The following is a 15,855-nucleotide window of genomic DNA, read 5'->3' as shown; positions in this document are numbered from 1 at the left end:
TCCTGGAGGAGCTGTGTGTGTGTGTGTGTGTGTGTGTGTGTGTGTGTGTGTGTGTTTGTGTGTGTGTGTGTGTGTGTGTGTGTGTGTGTGTGTGTGTGTGTGTGTGTGTGTGTGTGTGTGTGTGTGTGTGTGTGTGTGTGTGTGTGTGTGTGTGTGTGTGTGTGTGTGTGTGTGTGTGTGTGTGTGTGTGTGTGTGTGTGTGGACAAAGGTGATGAAGAAAGGGAGAAAGACAGGGAGAGACAAGAGGGAGAGAGAAGTTGTCTTCCGCCCCCTCTCCTCCTCTCAGCAGAGCACAGTACTTAGCAGAAATCCTTGATGGAAGCCATCGGTCCAATTCAGCCTTTCACCTAAAGAGACCACTTGAAGAAAAATGCAGAAATTGATTGGAAATGAAGTTCAGTATGTGTGTGTGTGTGTGTGTGGTTGTTTAAAAGTATGTGTCTCAGTCACTGGGTTTGTGTTCCAGGACTGTGATGTTCTCAGAGGAGCAAAGGTCAAACAACTCAAATACAATTCGACATGCAGTCTTAATTGTAGTCGCTTTTCAGCCTACAGGTTATTGTCTAACACGGCTGTCATGCGTCTATTCATGGAGTTGTTTCAGCAAAGGCAGAAGCATATCCATCTATCCTTGAATGCACCGGCATGTACAGGTTAATTGTGTGAGTGACTTCATGGCATATATTTCTTTGTTATGGTAATGTCTTTATATGGTTTTAAGTTTAATGGACGACTTACACATGTACAGGAAGTTGGTGGTTGTTCTATCCATCGTTCTTACTCACACCATGTTACCTCAGACTCTTGAAGACAACTTCATTGCATTCCTTTTTTCTATTTATTCTGTGTTCAGTGTGAAGGCATGAGAGGAAAAAGTTTTCCAAGGTAACACAGTTTGAGTGACTGATACACATACCGTCAGTTGTGGGTGGAGTATTCCTTGAAGTAGAGAAGGAAGTAAGGACACATTAGGATAAATGAAACACAATCTACTAATAATGAATGAAAACAGGGGAAATCATGGGAACACAAACAGATGATGAGTAAGAAGTGAGGAGCGTAGGGGAGGCAAGGTGAGGAGGGAGGAGGATGGCAAGGGAGATAGAGGAGAGATGAGAGGAGCGATAGCACGATGGACGCCTGAAGGACGCGTGTACTTCGATAACAGATACCATCGGAGAAGATGCTATCGGCCTCCTATCGCTCAGCACCACACACTGTTAATAGACAGCAAATAGAGCCCTGTGTGTGTGTACAGAATGTGTGTTTTCTATATTTGCTTGTATACAAAACCTTCCTTTCATAATAGAAAGCTTGACACTGAGTCTCTTCTACTTCAACATTTCACTTTTTATTCAGCCTACATCTGGCCAACCCGCTTTCAAGCCATTATGTGGCTATTATAGCACACATGACTCATTCCAGAGAACAAGGGGAGGGGGGGGGGAGGAAATTATCTAATTGAATGAAATTATTTCTCCAAGTTGGCAAACTGGTTCAAGTGCTATTAAGTTGTTCACAGGCTCGCATTAGCTCCGTGTCTGTCTCTGAAAATGTTGCTGGTTGCCGGCAACAAAAGAAAATTGTCACTGGCTAGATGTGTTTGGGGGCTCGTCAGACCGCCTCACATATAAACACACACACACACACACACACACACACACACACACACACACACACACACACACACACACACACACACACACACACACACACACACACACTCAGGCACATCCATCAGCCAATCATATGGACAGATGGGTCATCAGCTCTCTAATTGTGTGATTGGCTGAAATCAGCGGCAGAGGTTGGATGACACATTAGGTTTCTATCCATGTAAACAGGGAAATGGTGTGTGTGTGTGTGTGTGTGTGTGTGTGTGTGTGTGTGTGTGTGTGTGTGTGTGTGTGTGTGTGTGTGTGTGTGTGTGTGTGTGTGTGTGTGTGTGTGTGTGTGTGTGTGTGTGTGTGTGTGTGTGTGTGTGTGTGTGTGTGTGTGTGTGTGTGTGTGTGTGTGTGTGTGTTGTGGTTGATCAGGATATTTCCTGCAAGTTATTGCTGAAATATTAAAGAAAAAAACAAGGGAAAAATAAATGTAGAAAGAGGGACATCCAGTAAAAGCAATGTATAACAGTCGTTTCTTTCTTTCACCACAGAGTAACAAAAACAGCAGATAATAGATATGTTGGCTGATGACTTGGCAGTGTGTGTGTGTGTGTGTGTGTGTGTGTGTGTGTGTGTGTGTGTGTGTGTGTGTGTGTGTGTGTGTGTGTGTGTGTGTGTGTGTGTGTGTGTGTGTGTGTGTGTGTGTGTGTGTGTGTGTGTGTGTGTGTGTGTGTGTGTGTGTGTGCGTTCCTGTTTTTGTCCTTGCAGAGATCTGGCCAAAACACATTAGAGCACATCTGTCCACTCCATACCCACTCTTCATCCTCCTCATCCCCCTTCTGAAGAGCTATTTCTCTCTTTCTCTCTCCCTCCATCAATCCATCCAAAAATGTTCTACAAAAAATGTATCCGTGTAAATATATTTATATTTTAAACAGAATACCTGTCACATGCTGATGCCGTAACTTCTTTCCCTCTTTTTATTTGATATTATTTGTTTGTCTTCTCACCCATGGTCTGTCAGGGTATTTGTCGGAGAACCTGACACTGTTAAACACCGAGAACATATTCAACATTAAATGGTGGCATGCATTGGAATTATTTCAAGGTAGCATTAGGAATAGCTGTGGCGCTAAATGCTAACATTCCAGCAGCCAACGACAGCTGAATGAATACAACTGATGGCGGGAAAATGTAATAGTAATGAAAATGACAAAGAAATAATAAGTGGATCGCTCATATTAAAAGGATAGGCTCTGATCAGTCCTGCATCACTATGTCACATAACAAACTACAACATGTCATGTTTTGTCATAAACATGTCAATCTTGTACATTTCATCCGGTATGTGCTTGTGTAAAGGTACACAAATCAATAGTGTCCCCATTTGGTTTCATTTCACTCCCAAATATGTCTTGAGATAACACACAGTTAAAGTAATAGTTGATTAAAAAATGGTAAGCCTGTTTTATTCAGCAAAGTCAAATGTAATGAGTGTGTGGCCTCCTGCTTGGCTCACACACTCCTATGCTTTGGACATAATGTAGCACATTAACACACACACACACACACACACACACACACACACACACACACACACACACACACACACACACACACACACACACACACACACACACACAAAGCTGTTCCTTGAGTTTATTGATTTGCCTTTTATTCAACATTCTCATCTCTTATAAGTGCCATTTACTGGGGGGATTACTTTGTTATCGAGTTGATGTCACACACACACACACACACACTACTGAAATGAAGCCGTGTGTGTACCCAAAGAACGTGTGCAAAAGTGTGTGTCTGTCCACGGCTAATCATTGTCGCCCTTTTTGTTGCGTTTTTCTCAGTAATGCCTCCCTTTGCCCACTCTTAGTGTCCCTCTGGCTCATTGTGTCTTTATTTCAAATGTTTAATTTATATGCTGTTACGTCTAATTCAATGTGTCTCTGTCTATCTTTCTTCCTCTTTCTCTTTCTCTTTCTCGCTCCCTGTGTAGCCTCATAATTAAAGTGCACCGATATATAATTACTGTGCATATTTACCTCAAGTCCCATCTCGGTGAATGGAAGGCCTCTCCCCCTCTTTTGTGGCTCCGCATTATCAAATGTTATTATTTGCATCCCGTTCAGCTTCTCAGCCATCCACTCATTAAGTCCGCGGCTTTGAGAAAATTAACGACCTCATATGCAAATTGGAAAAGAAAAAAAGCATAGGCAGTATGTTAGAGTGTGGGATTGCATGCTAACAGAACTGTGTGTCCTTAGGAGTGTGTTACAGCATCTTCTTTCTCCAACACACTCTTTCTGCTCGCAGTTTTCAAGGAAACCTTAAGTTCTTTCAAATCCTCGATACTGAATGATTTTCCCCTAAAAACCTGCGGTGGTAGATTCATAGAAAGGTGCTGACCTTGGTTTGGTAAAGAGACATAGCGTTATGAATATTGTAGCAGTGTAATAAAAAGTCATCAATAGCAGGAAGAAAAAAACTAATTAACTTTCTTTTTTTGTATCCTTGCTGCTTATTCAATTAAGGAAGATGTCTAACTTTAAATAGTTGAATTCAATTTTATTTATTTTTTATCATGTTTCTTTACAAATTCAATAATTGCTCTTTGATCACTTTGAAAGAAACCAATGTTTGGACGGAGGTCATTTTTTATTAATTTCTTTCTGATGCCACAAGAGACAGGAAAATAATTTCCTTTGTGCGTATTCCTTAAAAAATTATATTCGAGAAGGTTTCTTTTTAAATTATTCACATTTGTTTAGTTCTGTCCTATTAAGTGAAAACATGGCCATGTATTTAACTTTAATAAAAATACAGCTGAATTATTTCACTTGATATAATGTATTACTTCTTTCTCTCTGAATATAAAAACCTCCCATGGTGTATCATGTTCTCTTTTTATTTTTTATTTGACTTTAAAATCCAAATGTCATTTTCCTTCTTTGACTTCATGGAATGATAGATTGCTGTAGTTTTGAACTTAGTCCTTTTGCTTTGGTCTGTCATTGTGATTTAGATTTTCAAATACCTCTCTGAATAGATCTGTCCCCCAGTCAATGCCCTTTGACTCTGAGTAACAAAACGTATTCTTTATATGCATTAAATCAGATATGAATGTTGACTATGGCAAGACTGGGTTTAGCTGTGATACACTGAGTCTTTATTCAAAAAGCACATGTTGACAGGTCAAGAGTTACCATACTTGCAGTAACCAATCCCACAGTGAGTCTCTTGAAAGAATGTTGATATGAAACGAACTTGAAGTTACACATTGACCTGATTCCATTCAGTCTACCTGTGAACTCAGTCAATTCTGATTACTTAGTATTAAGAACAATGATCAGGAACACTAAGGAGCACAAAGAATAACATTTGCCACTGAGATGAAACTGAGTTGTAGTGCAAGTTGGCAGAGAAATACTCAAGTAAGTAAAAGTACCTTAAAAAGTGAAAAGTTATATTTGTGTGTATAAGGATCACTGGCAGTGAACGTAGGGGATTACTTTAGTCGTACGTTGTTATTGTTTGTTTCTTGTTGTTTTTTTCTTTTGTACATACAATCAGCAAAGACAAATGGCTCATCTATATCGGCATATATTATGTTTAGCATTATTATTTGACAAACACTGCTTATGGATTGTCGAAACTAAATAAAAATATTTTTGATTTGGAAAAAAAACAAAAAGTGAAAAGTTCCGTCCTTAAGTAAATGCACTCAGAATGTCCAACACTGGTTAAAGTTAGACAACTGAAGCTATTGACCTCGGTTCAATACAAATGGAATAATATGCACTTTTAAAAGCATTGAAGGGTCCCCTGCCCTTGGTACCCTTGTGTTTCTTTTCAATGTATTAACGTAACCCCGTAGCCTGCAAATTATTCAGAATGGCTGCAAAGGAAGAAGATGTCTTTTTGGAATAATTCACAAAACGTAAGTGTGACATATCTTCAGTGCGGTAGTGGAACATGCAGATGTTGAATATGTATGCGAAAGGGATTTTTGAAGGGGACATTTAAGAGCAAAGCTGATGTTGAAGTGGTTGCTGCAGCCTTGGGGCCAACAGGTGGTGACACACACACACACACACACACACACCCCCACACACACACACACACACACACACACACTGACACACACACACACACACACACACACACTCATACAGACAACTCTTGACCCTGCTATAAATTGAAGCAAGTCTGTGTTTTGTTGGCCTGTTCCATCATGGAGAGTTTTAGTATGAAGACATTGGGAGAAGGATGAGGAGCAAAGCACAGAGAGTGGGTGGAAGAGGGGAGGAAGAGAGAGCAGTGAGTGCCAAATTGTAATATAACACAAGGCATGGAGAGAATGAAAAGCAAATGAATACATACTCCGAAGGAAGCAGGGATTCGCTGAGTGTTTAGTTTGTTTCGGAGAGGCTCAGGCAGACAGCATACATCTCCATACTGATTATGCAGCGTCTATTGTCCGACGGCTTGGTAATTATTGCAATGCACAGTGCTCTGCTCTTCAGAAACCATTATGAAGCTGGGATAAGAAGTCTGACCTCTTTCTGTCTGCCAGACTTGTTGGTTCTTACAATGGGAGGGGAGGGAGGAGGGGGAGGGGGGGGGGGTGATCCTATGTAGCCTCAAAGACACAGAAGAGGGAAGGTCAAAAGAAGAAATGATGTACAATTTAGAAAAATAGAAATGTAATTAAGAAGCTACGAAATAATTAAAGGGGACAGAGAGAGATGTTCATAAAAGAAAGAATACATCTTAATATATTATTTGATTCCACTTTTAGATCTTTTTACCTCTATATTTTAACCAGATGATGGATTTTAGTCATTAGATGTCTGCTTCTTAACTAATCAGAGAAACCAGCTGAGCTAACGTTAGCGGCAGCTATAGCGCAACAGGAGAAACATCGATTTCTTTCCTACTTTATTTGTTGTTTTTACTTGTTCTCATCATTTTTTGTTTTGAATTTGGCTTCAAAATGAAAGATTGAGAGACCCCTAGTGGCAAAAAAGTACATGCGGTTGTTTTATAGGGCCATACGGTCAACATTTAAATGCCAATATTGTCAAATAAAACAACAGCAATAATGTTAGCTTGTTAGCATGTCACAGCTGCTTTTAGCATGGCATATTTAAGAAGCTCTTATGTTCCGCTTAAAAAACAAGAAGTCGTTTAAATTGAAGTGTTCGAGCCTTCAGTCAGATATATGCAATGTTACATGAGGAACTCTCGTAATGTGTGAATGAATCAGTTGGAATGTGTAAGTGTACATCTGGAGTGTAATTCAAACAATGACTGTGCCGCTGATCCCTTTCATACATACAAATATTTCTTCATCAGAGCACCACTCAGGAGGCTCTACACAATGCAATGAATTGGATTATTTCACTAATGCATCCATTTGATAGTTCAGTTGTATCACCTAATAGAGGTGGGGCTCGACTGTATAAGGAGTGGTGTCTCTTTTGTCTGTCCTGTGGTACCTTGTATCTTAATAATGACTACAAATTGAAATTGTCTCACATTTCAAATCCACCCTTTTTATCTTTAAGGCTTCCAACTGACAACATTTAGTTTATTTCTTAAGGATGATGTTTAGCAATGCAGAAACACTTATTTTCAATTACCAGGATTTGTACATCATATCAGAAAGACACATTCCAGAGACCTAGTGCCATTAGCATTATTTGTATACCCTTCTTATCAGTAAATAAAAACATATATGACATCAACAGTTTGCTGTTAAACTAGTGCAATGTGTTCAGATCAGTTTAAAAAATCTATACACAATGTTTGAGTATATCGTCTCTTTAAAAGGAAGTAACTACCTCTCACATAGACGCCCAATACAAACACATAGACACAACATAAAGCAGTCCATTTAGACCATTGTCACTCCAACATATTGTTCTCTCCCAAGGCTAATGCAGTGTGTGTGTGTGTGTGTGTGTGTGTGTGTGTGTGTGTGTGTGTGTGTGTGTGTGTGTGTGTGTGTGTGTGTGTGTGTGTGTGTGTGTGTGTGTGTGTGTGTGTGTGTGTGTGTGTGTGTGTGTGTGTGTGTGTGTGTGTGTGTGTGTGTGTGTGAGAGGGACAGAGAGAGGGGGGGGGGGTAATTGTATTGTTGGTAATGGATGTGAAGGGCTTAAAATTGGATGTTATTAGGACTACAAGGCTTTACTACTTACTTTACATGGACACAATGCAGTGGAACGACAGGGCGGTGCGAGTTTGGGGACTGAAGGTCTACGAGAATTTCAAATAGGGGATTTTTTTTCCCTACAGATTCTCACATTAAGAATACTCCAATCATCAACTTTATAAAGAGAGATGCGGTAAAACTCCTGGCTGAGGAATAGTCCCTTGTAAAAAACAAACATTTACATATTTACACTTTGATTCCTGGTATCATGTAAAAAGGTGAGATTTAGATTTAGATCTTAAAGGTCCCATGTCATGGCCATTTCTACTGATCATAATTACATTGTTGAGGTCTACTAGAATATATTTATATTGTGCAATGTTCCAAACTCACATTGGTTTCTCATACAGCATCTCTGTATAGTATGTGTATTCACTCTCTGTCATAAACGGCTTGTTGGAGCTCCTGCCCCCCCCCCCCCTTCCCCCCTCCCTGTGAGCCCAGTGTGCTCTGATTGGTCAGCTCGCCCACTCTGTTCTGATGAGTCTACCACTATGGTCTAACGCAGGGATCACCAACTACATTTGTCCAAGGGCCAAAATGTATCCAATAGACACTATCGCGGGCCAGCAATTTTTATATAGCCCAGAATTTTGAAGTTGTTGACCGGGGAGGGATTACATTTTGTAAATGTAATCAGTTACTGAATACTGAATATATGCTCTGAAAGTAATCAGAATACAGTTACAGTTGCGTCTCTTAAAAAAGTAACGATTCAGATTACTTTTAGAATACTTTTGGCATACTTTCTTTTTCCATAACAGATGGGTATGTTTTGGTGAACAGGAGACACTTATTTTACTGTTTTAATGGCTTATCAAGAACTCAAACACAACATCTTGGTGTCATTCTGGACAGCTCCCTCTCATCTGCACCCCACATAAAAAACATCACCCGGACTGCATTCTTTGTACTGTCTTAAAACCTTTCCTTAGAATATGTCATGAATTGTAAGGTGTCCTTGGGTGCTTTGAAAGGCGCCCCTAAATAGAATGAATTATCATTATTATTTATTATCTGAAACTATGTAATAACTTTTAAAACTGTTTCCAGTCACTTGCCTCATGCATTCAGCGACAGCAGGCCATTCACTTTGATTTGATCCCGTTATGAAATGTCATCATTTCGACAATAAATAAATGCTACATAAACGTTATCTTACACATTTTATAAAACCATCTACTACTGTCCCGCAGCTCCTGCCTCTCTGTTGGACTCTGTCGCAGCAGGGCTACTGCTGTGGTGCGGAGCGCATTAACCAGACTCTTCACAACGAAGGATAACTTCTTCTTCAAGGCAGGGAAGGTTTCGCAGTATGCAGTCTACTGTCCCGCAGCTGCTGCTTTCTCTGTTGGACTCACGAGACGTTGTAAAAAAAAAATGGGTTGGGGCCGAACGCAGTAACCACTCCGCCAACGCCACAGTCACCCCCGTCGTGAGGCCGGATGAGAATGTCTGGCGGGCCGGACGTGGTCCGCGGGCCGCCAGTTGGTGGTCACTGACGGGTAATAACCGGGAAAGCATGACATGGGCCCTTTAAGGTAACAGTTACATTAAGAAAGAACCAGGCTAGTCCCTTGTTGCTAGTCTTTTGGTGAAGCTAAGCTAACCAGCTCCTGGCTTTTGATCAAAGAGAATGAATATTGGTATGGCCATATTTCCAATATACAGGACTGTCTCAGAAAATTAGAATATTGTGATAAAGTTCTTTATTTTCTGTAATGCAATTAAAAAAAACAAAAATGTCATACATTCTGGATTCATTACAAATCAACTGAAATATTGCAAGCCTTTTATTATTTTAATATTGCTGATTATGGCATACAGCTTAAGAAAACTCAAATATCCTATCTCTAAATATTAGAATATCATGAAAAAGTATACTATTAGGGTGTTCAACAAATCACTTGAATCGTCTAATTAACTCAAAACACCTGCAAGGGTTTCCTGAGCCTTGAAAAACACTCAGCTTGGTTCAGTAAACTAAATGACAAGTATGGGGAAGACTGCTGATCTGACTGCTGTCCAGAGGACCGTCATTGACACCCTCCATCAGGAGGGTAAGACACAAAAAGAAATTTCTCAAAGAGCAAGCTGTTCACAGAGTGCAGTTTCAAAGCACATCCACAAAAAGTCTGTTGGAAGGGGGAAATGTGGCAGGAAACGCTGCACAACCAAGAGAGATGACCGCAGCCTTAACAGCATTGTGAAGAAGAGTCGCTTCCAGAATTTGGGGGAGCTTCAAAGACAGTGGACTGAAGCTGGAGTCCAGGTATCAAAAGTCACTGTTCACAGACGTGTCCGGGAAATGGGCTACAATAGCCGTATTCCCATGGTCAAGCCACTTCTGAACTCAAGACAACGGAAGAGGCGTCTGACTTGGGCTAAGGAAAAGAAGCACTGGACAGTTGCACAGTGGTCCAAAGTCCTCTTTTCAGACGAAAGCAAGTTTTGTATTTCATTTGGAAGTCAAGGCGCCAGAGTCTGGAGAAAGGCTGGAGAGGAGCAAAATCCAAGTTGCTTGAAATCCAGTGTGAAGTTCCCACAGTCAGCGATGGTTTGGGGAGCCATGTCAGCTGCTGGTGTTGGTCCACTGTGTTTCATCAAGCCCAGAGTAAATGCAGCTGTGTACCAAGAGATTTTAGAGCACTACATGCTTCCGTCTGCTGAAAAGCTCTATGGAGATGAGGAATTCATTTTCCAGCATGATCTGGCACCTGCCCACAGTGCCAAAACCACCAGTAACTGGTGTACTGACCATGGCATTACTGTCCTCGATTGGCCTGCAAATTCCCCTGACCTGAACCCCATAGAGAATATGTGGGGTATTGTGAAGAAGAAGCTGAAAGACACCAGACCCAACAATGCTAATGAGCTAAAGGCTGCTATTGAAGCATCCTGGGCATCCATAACACCTCAGCAATGCCACAGGTTGATTGCCTCCATGCCACGCCGCATTGATGCAGTAATCCGTGCAAAAGGATTCCCAACCAAGTACTGAGTGCATTAATGGACATTTTCAAATGTTTGATTGTGTTTTGCTGTTATAAATCTTTTTTTTTTACTTGGTCTGAGGAACTATTCTAATTTTTTGAGATAGGATTTTTGAGTTTACTTAAGCTGTATGCCATAATCAGCAATATTAAAATAATAAAAGGCTTGCAATATTTCAGTTGATTTGTAATGAATCCAGAATGTATGACATTTTTGTTTTTTTAATTGCATTACAGAAAATAAAGAACTTTATCACAATATTCTAATTTTCTGAGACAGTCCTGTATCATGCACAAAGAATTAGAGATGAAAACCAGTTAGTTCTGCTGCAAAGTGTGGCGTTTTAACATGAGGGTCTACGATTGACTCACTTTTGGAGTGCCCATTTAAAGAAATGCTGCTACTGCCTCCATGCTGAGGAAGTTGGTTGCCACTTTTTTTTAGAAGGAATAGTTAAATACAAATATTATTTTTGAAAATATATTTCTTTAGACTTTCTTATAATAACACAAAATAACACCTTTAGTTTCTACATCTAGTTAGGGTATATGAACCTTCTGCTTGTAAAGCGAAAGCCTGCACGGCGACTTCCTTGAGCTCAGTCTAATTCTATCACCACTGTTTCCAAAAATACTACGGCAGTGGCCATGTCATTTTATACTTTTATACCCAAGATATGGCACTAAAACAGTGCCTTGAAAAGAAGGGGTTGTGCAGTTTGTACCCTTGTCAAGAATACAAGATATTAATAAATACATTCTCTCATTTATGTGCAAAAGACCAATAGGAAATTGGATAATTTAAAATGAGTTGGATTGAGATATGTAACTTTAAATGAGAATCAGGTGTATTGCCAAGTAGGTTCACACATACGAGGAAGCTGTATTCTGCACATGTTTCCAACAGTTTACACAAAATAAGAACAAAATAAGAAGGAAAAATAAAGGGTTGGCAAATGAAAAATCCACGGGGAGACGTAAAAGATAAGGCAAGCATGATTTGGAAGATTTAAAAAAGAAATACGGAAGGACAGAGTGATGAGAGGGGAGTATCACGGTGGCAAGTAATCAAAGAGCAGGAGGAAGACTAGGAGATAATAACAAAAGAAAGGGATGGGAGGAGTGGGGGGAACGGGAACAGACGAGAGAAATAAGTGAACGCACAGCCCAGAAGGTGAGAATTAAACACAGAACAAGTTTTGTAGGAAATAAAAAAGATTTGAATAAACTGCAAGGCACAATGCCTCCTCGGTTCAGGGCACAGGCGGGCACTCCTTTAGAATAAATGAATAGTAATTGATTGGAGCAAGAACAGTAGATAATGCCCGGTGTGGCTCCTTCACCACCCACTAATCCACGAGGAGGGTACGAGCGCCCTGCATGGAGGTGTGTGTGTCTTAAGTGTAGTCTCATAGTGGAGTGAATAGAAGTTGGTTGACAGGCAGATATTAGTCTGTCATGGTCAAACTGAATAAAAGAGACTGTTACTATACGCAGCCTCGTTAGGAGACAAAGACACATGTTCATACCGCACACAGGGCCAGGGGTGACCACAACATCTTTTCTCTAAACTGCAAAAGGATAACACCAAGGACGGAAATGTAATGTGGATTATAGGACAAAGACTTGAACCAATCGAAGACAATTCATTTACACACAGAAAGGACTCTTGTGTACGTCAAAAAAAGAGCATTAGAACTCAGCTGAATGACTGTGTGTCTACATGAGCACACGTGTTTTAAATAGAATGTTATGTTGCTTACAAGACTCGGCTACAATAGAAATTGACAGAAATCTCAAAGAATATGCAGATTAGCTGCTCACTTAATTGATGGTTCTGTGTTTTCCGGCTGATTGCAGGCGCTGTGAAAAACTCCGCCTGGTTCCACGGTTTTATTTAGCGACAAAGTTTTACAGTCAAGATCAGTCATCTGCTGATGCCTTTTGAGTAGCATAGCTTGCTAACAAGATGGTTGCATTCATACAGTAACATCTGAAAATGGTTGACATTTAATATGGAAAGCAATGGTTATTTGCCAATAAGCATTCTGAAATAGTCTTGTTAAAGAAACACGTGAGTTTATCCGCTCATAAAGTTGATATGGTGATTAGCAAGCAGCTGCTTATTTACATAGGAAGCTGATACGGTGTCTGTTGAGCTGTAAGGGAAAGATCTGGCTGCTAAATACTCCCTGTTTTTAACATGCTAGTCACAAACGTATCCTTCCTTTAGACTCAACCCAAAGCAACAAAGGCCGTAAGACATTTCATAAAAGTTATAGTAAGCTACTTCTAATTGTATACCATGCTTCTCCTGCGCTCATTATTGTTATTCTTTAATATGTCTGGAGGCGGTCACCTGTCAAAGCTCACTGATGGCAGCAGTCTGCTAAATGATGCATGCTGGGAATGGTGACTGGCACACGAAGCAAAGCAGCAGTTTTGTTTTCTCTTCCTCCCTTGGATTAAAGGGTGTGAATTAATCATTGTAAGGAATGCATGTGTGCCGTGAATAATGTGTTGTTTTTCCCAGTGATATGTTCTGCTCCGAAAATGTGTTTTTGAGGCCACATGACATCACTTGGAAGATGTATTTCCACATTGTGTCCACTACATGAATTAGCTTTAATGCAATGTTGAGCTAGTTTCAGTTTTAGCTCATGGACGGATATTTAGATACAGTATATTCCTGGTTTAGCTCCACTAAAGCTCCACCTAGAGGCCAACATGAGTTTCTGCCCATGTGCAAATTGCTTATTGGTGCTCAGTGTGCATTTTAACCCTTTAAATTATTGCTGTGTGTGTGTGTGTGTGTGTGTGTGTGTGTGTGTGTGTGTGTGTGTGTGTGTGTGTGTGTGTGTGTGTGTGTGTGTGTGTGTGTGTGTGTGTGTGTGTGTGTGTGTGTGTGTGTGTGTGTGTGTGTGTGTGTGTGTGTGTGTGTGTGTGTGAGAGAGTAGGTGTTTACTGTCCATTGCCATATTGGGGACACTCCAACTGGCAGAGTGAACATGGCAGCCTCGTTAGGACTGCCGTACACACACACACGTGCACATACATTGAGAGTGTAAATCAGAAGGAATCTTTTTGTGAAGTGCCATACAGAAACTGGCAGCACGGAGTTTGAATCCGTCTTCAGATGTTTGATCAGAAATAATTAACTCAGTAACAGTGGTGGAGAATGTAGCATTCTTTTGTTAAGCTGCACTTTACTTCTACATGTCTGACATGTTGGAGCACAATCATGCTCTCAACCTCGGGGACTAATAAAAGCCTCTGACAATCATTTCAGTTGACTAAATCGATTAGTATCATCCAAAAATAGTATTTTTTTAAAGAAGCATGCAAAAAATTGAGTTTTACAGTTTTTCTATGTGTTGTATCTTTTCTGACTGACATTTAAACACATGACCTGTAGTTTTAAGAACGTGTTCTCAATACTTGGACATTTTAAATACCACTGCATCCTTGACAATTTAGATTGCAGAAACATTTCCTAATTCTTTTGACATCACGTCATGTAACATCTGATTCCAGAAATGCCAACATTTTACATCAAAACCTGTTTTTGCACTAACATTTATACATTTTTGCTTTTTTTTAAGAGAATTTAAGTGAATATTGTTAACTCTGGTACTCAATTTGAGTAAATCAAACCTGCTTTTTGGCTGATAACCTATCCTGCAGTGGGCCCATAGCGTACAGTGCAGGTGCTCACACACACTGGCAGCACATAAACACACATCATCCAACTGAGACACACACTGTAAAGAGTGAACGGGAGGCTGTTTAACAGACGGGCAATTATGGCAGGAGGCCTTTTATTTCATCTGCACATCAGAACTGAAGCTGTACTGTTTGTGGATGGTACTAATACTGTACAAACCTTATGGGAGTCGGTCCACTTACAGAAAAAGGTATAGCGTGGACCAGTTCCACACAGCCGCATTTAAAGCTTAGATGTGAGTTTTCAAACAATGTTTGTATGGACTGTATGTGCTGCAAAAGCTGGGCAGAAACTATTGGTATAGTTCAACAAGATGCATATTGTAATACATTGTTTATATATTTAAAGTTGTACTCCTTGACATGATTCTCCTAAGTCATTTGCAGCATATACTGTACAGAAGCTGTAGGCATGAAATACCTATCTTTCCTTTTCAACTGTATTGCTCAGAAAGTAGTCCTTTTTACTTTAAAAATGACAACATGTTTGCCACAAGATATAGCAGTAACCATTGATGCCCACTAATCATTTCTAATTGAAACCAATCAGATATTCGTCTACTCAAAGGCATCTGACTCTGAGTGTAGAGTGAGTAAAAAAGGCTAGAATGGCGGTTCCTTGGGAAGAAATCTGAGATGAAACCTTCATGAAAAATAAATGCTGATACTATCCAGTCACCATCAATGGCCCCGTTGCACAGACAACTCCACATTAAGCCCCTTTAGTGAACATTGGCCTCTTCACCCCACACACATACTGTATATCTGTCCATCGGGGAATGAGGGCCTATCTGAAGTGGACTGTGGGGTACTTAAGGCTATCTGCAGCTAATTCAAGATATGTGAAATTGAAGGGAGATATGAGGGGATAGAGTGAGGGGAGGAAGAGGGCAAAGGGAAAAAACACAAGGAAAGAGAGAAAGGAGGCACAGCGACATATAGATGGAACAAATGGAGAAATAGACATCTTTGAAAAGCTTTCAGATAAATGATAAATGATAAATAAAACCACACAAGGACAGACAATGTATATGGTGCGGGGAGGGGTGTGTGTGTGTGAGTGTGTGTGTGTGTGTGTGTGTGTGTGTGTGTGTGTGTGTGTGTGTGTGTGTGTGTGTGTGTGTGTGTGTGTGTGTGTGTGTGTGTGTGTGTGTGTGTGTGTGTGTGTGTGTGTGTGTGTGTGTGTGTGTGTGTGTGTGTGTGTGAGAGAGAGTGACTTTGAGGTGCAGTCCTTGGCACACAGATGCCCCTCCATTATCTGCCTGTCTTCGTCCGCTCAACCTACTCTGCCTCGGGCAACTCTCT

The sequence above is a fragment of the Notothenia rossii genome, assembly GCF_949606895.1.
Source record: "Notothenia rossii genome assembly, chromosome: 3".
Classification (NCBI taxonomy): domain Eukaryota; kingdom Metazoa; phylum Chordata; class Actinopteri; order Perciformes; family Nototheniidae; genus Notothenia; species Notothenia rossii.
This window is presented reverse-complemented; position numbering follows the sequence as displayed.